We start from the raw sequence: 11218 nt of genomic DNA, 5'->3' as shown, positions 1-11218 counted from the left end.
TAGGTTAACAATAGAGGCAACATTTGCAGAGCCAGTGGGTAGCGAAATGGAGAACAATGACAACAGCAGGACAGAATTAGAGGAGGAGTACAGAAGGATGACAAGTAAGGAATGGGACAAAATTGAACACAAGGTCCCCGTGGGAACAGCGACAGGACCTGATGGCATACCTATGAAATTGATAAGCATATTAGGCCAGAAAAGTAAATTAAAATTACGACAACTTATTGAACAAATAGTAGTAGGGGGAGATGTTCCACAGGACTGGAAATCAAGCAGAATGATATTAGTTTACAAAGGTAAGGGAAGCAAGGACAACATTAAATCCTACAGGCCAATAACTATCACATCAGTCATATACAGAGTAGCAATGCAGATGGTGAAAAAGAGAATGGAGGAATGGGCAGAACGTGAAGAGATCTTGGGAGAACTGCAGAATGGATTTAGAAGGAACAGACGGCTAGATGATAATTTATTTGTTATAACACAGTGCATAGAGATAGCGACAGCCAGGCAGAAACCGCTATGGATAGCTTTTTTAGACATTAGAGGAGCCTATGATAATGTAAACCCAGAAAAGTTATGGAGCCAGTTGAGGGAATATGGTCTAGATAGAAAGATGATTGAGTTCCTACAACAAGTTTATACAGATAATGAGGTAGAGATAACATGGGAGGGGGAAACTACAAAGCCAGCTAAAATAAGAAGAGGTCTCAGGCAGGGCTGTCCATTGTCGCCTCTGCTTTTTATGATTTACATGAGCCAAATGGAAAAGAGACTAGAACAGAGCACAATAGGAACTGACATAAGCTATATGCTGGAAGGGCAGAAGGTAGCTCAAGTACTAGCCGGACTGATGTATGCAGATGATATTGTACTGCTTGCTGACACCCGAGTAGAGCTACAGGAACTAATGAACATATGTGGAGAGGAGGGAGAAAAATTGGGACTGCAATTCAGTAGAGAGAAGTCTGGGATAATAGTATACAATGAAGAAAGGGGGGAACCATTGGAAATACAAAGCACTAAGATTGATCATGTTGAAAAATACAAGTATTTGGGCAAATGGCTAAACGAGGGCAAAAAGTACTTGGAAGAACAGGAAAAAATTATGATTGAAAAAGCGAAAAGGAACTCAGCTGTAATGAAACATAAGGCACTTTGGAACTATAATAGGTACGAGGTGGTTAGGGGCGTATGGAAAGGGGTTATGGTACCTGGCCTCACATTCGGAAATTCAATACTGTGCATGAAATCGGAAGTTCAGGCAAGCATGGAAACGAGACAGAGAAGTGTAGGCAGGTTGGCCTTAGGAGCACACGGGAACACCCCTAATGAGGGAGTGCAGGGGACATGGGATGGACGTCATTCGAAGGTAGAGAGGCAATAAGTAAACTAAAATTTGAACAGAGACTCCCAGCACTGGAGGAAAAAAGGTGGGCAGGAAAAGTGTACAAATATCTGTACATGAAAAGTTTGAACACAAAGTGGACACTCAGAACGAGGAAGCTGAGGAATAGATACCTACAGCCGAGGGAGGGGGTCCAACGTGGTTCTAGTGTGGGAAAGGAGGTGAAGGAGACGGAAAGAAAAATGTGGGAAGAAAGAATGCTCGGAAAGCCAGCGCTATCAATGTATAGGTCACAAAAACAGGAGATTAAGAGAGAGCTCTTATTTGATAACTCGCGGGGCAGCTCACTATTATTCGAAGCTAGGACGGGGGTTTTGAGAACGAAAACATACAGGGCTAAATTTGAAGACGTGGACCTTCGGTGCACAGCATGCGGAACCGAAATGGAGACCACTGAGCATATAGTGCTGAGATGCACAGACCTTCGCCCAACCCTGGCAGAGGGAACAGTGGCAGATATGGAAGGGGCATTAGGTTTTCCCGGGGAACGAGGGCAAATAGACGAGAAAAGAGTGGCAGTAACGAAGGGGAGGCTAGAAGATTGTTGGAGGAAGTCAAGGGATAGATAACACCATAAATCGGGGAGATAATGTTTCCTCTACTGTGTTAGATAGTTATATTGGGGGGAGGAGGGGAGTGAAAACTAGGTTAAGGAAAAGAGGATATAAAGAAAGGGGAAAAAGAATAATAATAATAAAATAGGAAGGGGAGAAAAAGGCTAGGTGGCGCCAGCCGCCGCCCGATACAAAGGGTATAGCCACCATCCATCCATCCATCCATCCATTGAAAAAACGGCCACTGCCGCCCCCAATGTCTCGGGCGTGGGTTCGTTATGCCACTTGTGCGTCATTCAAAGCCGTTCTGTACATTTATACTGGATATTAATTGGAGTCATTTAGCTGTGCTGATTCTGCTTGCCGTGTGTTTTGCATCAGTGCTTCGTGACATCGGCTGTATTGCGTGTTTTCGCCGACGGCTTACTACCACAATGGCGTGATCTGCGTTCGCCGCCTTCGTGTCTCGGTGCGTCTTTGTATACGTCGCACGTTCGGACAACACTTTTTCCGGTAAGTGAAATACATTGCACTTCTTTTTTCGTCAACAATGTGAATATTTTTAGGTGTTACCCGCGACAATTCTTGATATATGAGCTCTACTGCCCTGCGAGTTTTCGTCATTAATTTTATACGAGGGTTCTGCTTGTGTTCAGCCGTTCAGCACTACCGCGCTCCACGACTTTCGCAACACCAGTCAGAACTTTGCCCTGTTTGTTAGTCTTTGTGGTTAACGTAGCACGAACCAACCGAAAGGAGTGCATTCGAAGACGACGCGCTGGCTGTAATGCTGAACCAGACTGAACTCGCCCTGTTTTGTGTCCTTTTGTTCTTACGTGTGCGCGCGTGTGTGTCAGTGACTGCAGTTTGTAGCGTTCCCACTTTATAGCAAAACAAAAATATAATTGCAATGTTTACTTCATCTATACAATTCCAAATTAAATCGTCTGCTGATGTACAAATTTCACTTGTGTTCTAAATAAGCAGCAAAACCTTTAACCTAGTAGGTGCTTCATCTGGGAGTGAAAGCACGACAACTTGGCATTTATTAATGAATGACTGTGACTGGGTCACCTTATTTGTAATTGCAAATCTGCCTTTCAACTGACTTGATGCTATCTTATTTTGTTCCTTTCACTCTATAGACGGCTGGACATCCCTCTTGTACCTTCGCGCTAGCTGGATGACGGGACCTCATCATGATAAGCCAATGTACTGTACCCTCTCTGGTCCTTCCAGTGCTTTCTATATGGGTTAAGGCCAGGTAGCGCTTCGTGGTAAAATAGCTAGTTGGTGTCTCACAAATGGGCATTTTTTTTTTGCATTGGTCCATTATAAACTGCCACTATTATAACCAATTTCTCAGTGCCAGTGTACATACGCAGTTCTAGTAATAATTAGTTTCCCTAAGCCTTACAAAATGTACCTGTAGGTAGTCATTGCTATGTAAGAACTCAAAAATTAAGTCTGCTGTGTCATACAAGTATACCATACATAAGTAAAAATTTGCTACAGCAGTGTACATTACACCTTGCTTCCCTAATGCACAAATGTATTCAAGCCAGTATTTGATTAGATTGGTATTCTAAATGTTTTCTGTGTGATTTAGTTTCTTTACGGGAATTTACTGTACAGCATCAGCAAGCAGTCTAATTTAAGATTTATGTGTGCTGTAAAAGGTGTGCTTTGCCGCTAGAATTGATAAAACATGGGCCGAGGCTTCCATACAAGGACAAACTTCAATTTCGCTCTACCACCATCAGCACTTGGCTGGCGCTTGCAAAATGAATCACATCAGGTAGCTTGTGCCAGACTGTTTTTAACCTTATTGTGAGGAGATCACAAAGTGATGTGTGGAGGCGCCTGCGTCTGAGATGTAGATTGCGCTGCAACATATGTGCATGTAGAACAGGCATGATGCTGAGGGTTCCAGCAGTTTGCTGAGGTGCTTTTAAAATTTTTTCATAACTGCAATTTTACCTGTGCTGTTTTTTATCACCTATTTCAATAATATCATTGGAGGTGTTATCAGAATTCAGCAATCTATTTGCCCTAGCCCATTAGCCTGCCATATTTGCCTTTTCACTAGGTGGGAAATTATTCAGCATGGACCATTACTTGAATACACCTTTTTGTGTGCAGTGGCTTCTCAATTGCGAGTCAACATAGATTCTCAGAATTACCTGAGGCTATAGATGCACTGATGAATTTGCTACCTATATGAATAACTTTACACTTTCTTGCGCAAACAGCATGTTAACACTTCCAAGACAGTGGGCAATGTTATCGTTTGATCACATCATGAGATACTTTCAATTTTGTATGACGCATCATCCAAGGTGTTGCATCATTTTGAGGTATTGCCCTAAACCAATTAGGGTCACATGAAAATATATCAACAAAAGTGATTGATCCAGCTAGGAGTGTTGCTTTGGAACAATACTTTATCACCAGTCCTCCTTTGCACGCTACCTGCTTACTGTGTACTGTGTCATGTTTAAGTTTGAAAGAAAGGCAACAGCTAGGCAGCGCAAAATGCCAAACTTGCTTTTAGTTCAACAATTTAAAACGCTATTTAACTTTTTAATTAAGTTAGTATCTCATTTACCTGCAGAGTGAATTACTGTTTTAAACTGATCATATTTTGCAGGAAGCTTCTCAGAATTGTGTGACAGGTTGATGAGTGGCTTTTTAGCCACAAAACAGCATAAAATAATTTAAAGGCTGACTCTGCTATGCAACTTAATGACTATATGCCAGGAACAAGGTCTCCGAGTTGTGGCGCTGGCTGACATTCCCAGGGTTCTACTAGAACACATAAATACCCAAGAAAGTGGATGGGAAAACAACGCCGCTGTAGCTCAATTGGTAGAGCATAGCACGCGAAATGCGAAGTTTGTGGGTTCAGTTACCACCTGCGGCAAGGTGTTTTTTCATCCACTTTAGTTTTCATTAATTTATTGTTTCTTTATTTCATTTATTAAGCACAAGTAATTTCCCCTATGTTGTCCTTGGTGTCAGTGTTTGTTGGCTTCTTATGATAGGAAATATACTAGTCATTTTAAACATAATCGCATACATACCTTAAGATACCCGTAATTCAAGAGAAATGAGTGCTTAAATTTATTTTTATTGTGAGCCAGACTTCTTACTTAGCACATATTACTAATTGAAGTTCCGATTTCAATATTCCCATTTCCTCCCTCACCTTTTTTCCCCTCTTCTGTGCAGGTATTGCTTGCCTATGTCTACAAGAACCATCACGCGTGGCCTGTGACAGCAAGCTTTTGTGGGCAGCAAGTGCTCTCCTACGAAGGCTGGCCTACTCTGGCAGCGGCGGCAATCATCTTCAAGATTTATCCATGATCACCTTTGCTGCTATTTGTCACTCTTGTTGATTACACTTTCTGCATCTTTTCTAATTTATTAGGTAATAAAGTATGAGTATGTGACATGGTGTGAAGTTGATGTCTTGCTGCATTTTCGCGTGCAATTATCTTTTATGCATGAAAAGCTCATCATACAGTTTATGAAAAAAAATAACAGCATATTATGATTTATCTTTCAGTTCTGGTAACATGCAATGTACAAGGAATTCACTAATGGATGGTATGCCGAAGAACGGGCCATTATTTCTGCGTGATGCTGTGCAAGCATGTGGCGTTACTTACAAGAGGCACCCACAAAGTAAGTTACAATTTACTTTTAAATGAAGCATGGACATCAGAAAAAATATATTTATATTGCTAGTTAGAGTGGTTCGCAGAGTTTTTCCAGATGTGTACTATCCATTATTTTTTAACTCATTGCAGCACAGTGTTCTGTTTCGTATACTGGTGTAAGGCTATTGTGCCCCCTGTAGCTGAAAACAGGATGTAATTTTGGCCTGAACTGCAGCATCACTGACAAAATGTTTCTTTGCTAGAACCTATTTCAATTTGGTGGAGACCCAGCAGGGCGAAGTTTTGTCAATAATGACGTGTTTCACGCAGAGATGTTCTTGTTTAGGTCAATGGGTGAACATCGGAATGATATCAGCATACAATACAGATCTTGTTTTATTTGCAAAATAATTCTGACAGGCGGCATTCAATTGATTGGTCTAATTAAAAAGCACTAATTGACCAATGAGACTGTACTACACCATTCCCATGGTTCACATCTGGAAAAACTACCTGTGCATCACTCTATCCGACAACATAAACTTTTTTTCTGATGTCCATGCCTCGTTTAAAATAAATTGTAACTGTGGGCAAACGTCGTGCTACTGTAACAGCTGCCGCAAAAATTTGAGGGAATGTCTAATAAAAGTCTTCAGTTGTTCTTGCCAAGCTGTCCATTAGCCAACTTTTAGCGTAACGTTAGCAGGGCTTACTGAAGTACTTCTAGACGTCCATGGCTACAAAATGTCTTGATCAAGACAGCTACTAGGCTTTTGAATTAGCCGTTCAAGACATCTTTTAGACATCAAATAGCTGCTTGCGTGTTTCGTGGGAGGCCTTAGCAGGGAGCAGCACTGACGACACGTATGTCAACACCTTGAGGATTGTTGACGAGAACATCACGGTGCCGCCAAGGAGCAGCGTAGTGACCCTCGTCACCTGCGACGCATTCGACGGCTATGAGGGTATTGCCGAGGCAAATATCCCGCTGCTGCTCGAAAGACACATCTGCATTGCCCGGGGCCTTGTTCAAATACAGCTTGAGTGCTCGCAAGTTTTGTTGACAAACTTCAGCCATGAGTATCAGCACGTCCCTCAAGGTACAGCTGTGGCATTCCTGAACGACATTGCTGACTTCTCCGACATCGACACGTTACAAGTGACTTCACCGGATGCAACAACTCACGCCAGCCTGAATACCCGCGTCCACATTAATGCTGACTTAGCAGATGTACAGAAGGATCAGCTGCTGCGCCTACTGAAAGAATTCTCCAGCTGTTTTTCCACGGAATCCAAAGTCCAGCGCACTTCCGTTACGCAACACCGGATCGTTACAGAGAAGTCGGCGCGGCCTGTTCGTCAGCATCCGTATCGCGTGTCACCTATGGAGCGGGAGGCGATTAAACGTCAAGTTCAAGAAATGCTAAATGATGACGTCATCCAGCCGTCGACAAGTCCGAGGGCATCGCCTGTCGTACTAGTAAAAAAGACAACACACTCCGCTTCTGCGTTGACTACAGACGGCTTAGCCGAGTCACCAAACGCAACGTTTATCTCCTGCCACGGATCCACGACGCTTTGGACCGTCTGCGTCATGCTCAGTTCTTTACTTCATTAAACCTAAAGTCAGGCTACTGGCAAATCGAAGTGGACGAGCGTGACCGTGAAAAAACAGCCTTCGTGACTCCCGATGGGCTGTACGAATTTAAAGTGCTGCCTTTCGGTCTCTGTTCCGCTCCTGCTACGTTCCAACGAATGATGGACACTGTACTCGTTAGGCTAAAGTGGCAGACGTGTCTAGTGTACCTAGACGACGTTGTTGTGTTTTCCAGCATGTTCGATGAACATCTCGCCCGGCTACGAAGTGTTCTTACCGCAATACGCAAGGCCAACCTCACCATCAAGCCTGAAAAATGTTACTTTGGCTTCCAGGAACTCAAGCTTCTAGGCCACGTGGTCAGCTCCCAAGGAGTACGACCAGACCCAGAAAAACTCGCTGCCGTTGCCGAGTTTCCTCTTCCTAAAGACAAAAAGGCTGTTCAGCGGTTCCTGGGCCTCTGCGCTTACTACCGTCGTTTCATTGAAAGCTTCTCAAAGATTGCTGAACCGCTCATGAGACTGACGCAACAAGATGTGCCCTTTGCGTGGACGGAAGACTAAGAGCAGGCCTTCACCGAATTGCGTAAACGCCTTCAATCCGCTCCAGTGCTGGTGCATTTTGATGACACCGCGGCAACTGAAATACACACCGACGCCAGCAACGTAGGACTCGGGGCCATTCTGGTCCAATGGCAAGATGGCGCAGAACGTGTAATTGCGTACGCGAGTCGTAGTCTGACAAAAGCAGAAGCTAATTATTCAACGATCGAAAAAGAATGCTTAGCAGTCGTGTGGGCCATCAGCAAGTTCCGAACCTACTTATACGGCTGGCCATTTCGAGCGATCAGTGATCACCACTTGCTCTGCTGGCTTGCCAATCTACGAGACCCGTCAGGTCGCCTCACTCGTTGGAGCCTCCGCCTCCAGGAATACGACATAACTGTTGTCTACAGATCCGGCCATAAGCATAGCGACGCTGACTATTTGTCACGTTCTGCTATTCCCTTGACATCCTCCCACTTGGAGCTAGATTTTCCGTTTCTTGGTGTCGTCGACGTGGTGCGCATGGCTGACTATCAACGTGCAGACTCTGAGCTGCTTCCAGTCATCTGATATCTCGAGGGAGCTGACGTTGTCCCACGCCCACTTTCACGAGGATTGACGTCGTACTGCCTGCGAAACGATGTCCTGTACAAGAAAAATTTCGAGAACAGCCAGGAAACGTTCCTTCTCGTCGTTCCGACGGCACTGCCCGAGGAAGTTTTACAGGCATGTCACAACGATCCTTGTGCCGGCCACTTAGGCTTCGCGAGGACATTAGCGCGCATATTGCAAAAATACTATTGGCCACACCTATTTTCGTCGGTTCAGCGCTCTGTGCGAACGTGCCGTGACTGTCAGAGGCGTAAAGTTCCACCCGTCAAGCGTGCCGGTCTCCTTCAGCCTTTGGATCCGCCTCCGGCGCCGTTCCAGCAAGTGGGAATGGACCTTCTTGGGCCTTTCCCCACGTTATCCTTGCAAAATGAGTGGATAATCGTGGCAACTGACTATTTAACTCGCTATGCAGAGACGAAAACTGTGCCGCGGGGAACTGCTGCTGAAGTCGCCAGCTTCTTCGTCCACAACATCGTGCTTCGCCACGGTGCACCCGCTGTACTCATTACTGACCGCGGTGCAGCGTTTACAGCAGAGTTATTGCAACAAGTCGTCACACTGACGCACACCGACCACTGAAAGACCACAGCCTATCATCCCCAAACTAACGGCTTAACAGAGCGCCTAAACAGAACATTAGCCGACATGCTCTCCATGTACATTGATGTGGAACACAAAACATGGGATGGAATTTTGCCATACGTCACGTTTCCTTACAATACCGCTGTGCAGGAGACCACCGAGTTTACACCATTCGAGCTTGTTTATGGACGTCGCGTTACAACCCCCTTAGACGCCATGCTCCCGGCAGACCACGGAACCACAAGGAATGACACCAGTGAAGATTTCGTCGAGGAAGCTCGCCAGCTTGCTCGGAATCGCATCCGCACCCAGCAGAATACCGACGCCTACCGTTACAACCGGACCCGACGGAATGTCCAGTACTTACCAGGCGACCGCGTGTGGGTGTGGACACCTATCCGACACCGTGGGCTCTCAGAGAAATTGTTGCGCCGATATTTCGGCCCCTATCAAGTTGTACGCCGCCTCAGTGATGTGAACTACGAGGTGTTGTCTCAAAGCTCTGATCCTGATTCGATCCGACGCCGTCCCCGTGCTGAAGTCGTCCATGTAGTACGGATGAAGCCGTACTACGCACGCGAGGGCTAAGCAACCCTCACAAACCGCTTCAGCATTGTGTACATTTCTGTATGTTTTTTTCTTTTTGTCTTTTCGTGTTGGCACTCTTGCCCATAGTGCGCACCCGCTGCCCTTGAAGCGACCGGGCCAGTCGCTTTTGAGAGGGGAGCAATGACGCGAAATGTTTGCACGTGATGACACGGGACCCTTAAAGCGAGAACGACGAAGTTCGTGGTTGCGCGCGCACTCTCCGAGTACCAGCCATCGCTAAAGGCAGACGTTTTTTTTGCCAATCTGTCGGTGGTAAACTGTTTTAGTTCTAATAGCTGGGTGACAATATAATAAAAAAATATATAAAAATAAAACGTCTGCACCCAACCGATGGCTGACGGCAAACCGGTACTTGCAAAATGTTGGGTCGTAGTCGGCCCGCATGCAGTGTGCACTCGGCCTCGTTGGCTACAGTGATCGGGCCTAAGTTGCCCAAGTCACTTGCCGATAGTCGCTAGACGTGAGGCCGGTGTCAATCCCCGATACCTGCCCTCCATCGGGTGCCGAGGTCGGGCCAACCGTTTTGCAGTCGGCCACAGACGACAGGCCGATTTTGTAACGGGGACTTTCTGCTGCTTGGGAAGACTCTCTCGCGACCGACAACCATTGTGGGTAAAAAGAGACAGAGGTGTAGGTACGACAGAATATGCCTGCAAAAGGGCAGTGGAGCACACCACAATCCCGACAATTTAAAATAAAATCTGTGGAACGAAAATTGCCCTCCTACTGGCACGGCATTGAAGCTCAATAGGAAAAGGCGATTGCAAAATTACTGTTAGAGCAGGACAAGTCTGCACTGCACAGAACATGATCGTCAGAATTGGTAAGCAATACAACACTTTGTCTTGCAGGTTTGTTGACGTTCATAAACTTGGACAGATCAGGAGTGAAGGCAATGTGTTGTTAATATAATTGTGCTTGGGTCATGTGCTAGCAGTACAACACTCGGATAGGTTGTTACGGCATGCATACCAGTGAAAACTATTGTTGATGTGTAGCTTGCTGCTAATGAAGTCTTTTCAACTCACAAATGAACCACAGTGAGTGTCACTTGTTTGATATGACTTGAAGATGAATGCTACTTTATTTCTAAAAAAGGTTTCGATTCTCTTCGACAGTTGTATGAAAAAATCCAGGCATATACTAATCAGTGAATAATTTAACTTCTATATAATTGCTGTATATGTAGCTTTCTAGCAGCCCCTAATTGACTTTTGGGTGGCAGTTTCGCATGTTAGGGAGAGGCGAGGTAAACAATGGTACCAAAGAGTGGATTCAGTAGGCTAGGTGCAGTCAGGAGGACTAAATGCTGGTACATCTGTTTGCCACGTTTTTTGCCTTTTCTAGACGGTTCATTTCGGTAAAATTAAAGCCTATGCATAAGTAAATTAATTATGTGCTTTTGGCTGGGGTTTCAGTAACAACAGCATAAGAGGGAGACTGGTCAATTCTATGGTACATAGATCACCTATTAAGAACAAAGAATATGGGTATTGTTGGATTAACATATTGCAAAAGTCAAACAATTATTTAGGATAGTGTGCACAAACCAATATGATTTGATAATCTAACTGAATGCAAAGGCATAAACATTCTAATGAAGAATGAAACGAGACAATGACACAAGCTCGTCAGTTGTGGCGAAA

The 11218-nt window shown here is 44.9% G+C and overlaps 1 long non-coding RNA gene across 1 annotated transcript; it reads left to right on the top strand.

Annotated features, from left to right (window-relative positions):
• Positions 1 to 1353: 1353 nt before the first annotated feature.
• LOC129382585 (uncharacterized) lies at positions 1354 to 5417 on the top strand. Its single transcript, XR_008610635.1, has 3 exons — positions 1354 to 2478; positions 3111 to 3177; positions 5197 to 5417. It is a non-coding gene; the product is annotated as an uncharacterized lncRNA (long non-coding RNA).
• Positions 5418 to 11218: the final 5801 nt, after the last annotated feature.

Source organism: Dermacentor andersoni, chromosome 6 (genome assembly GCF_023375885.2).
Source record: "Dermacentor andersoni chromosome 6, qqDerAnde1_hic_scaffold, whole genome shotgun sequence".
Taxonomy (NCBI): Eukaryota; Metazoa; Arthropoda; class Arachnida; order Ixodida; family Ixodidae; genus Dermacentor; species Dermacentor andersoni.
This window is presented reverse-complemented; position numbering and strand designations above follow the sequence as displayed.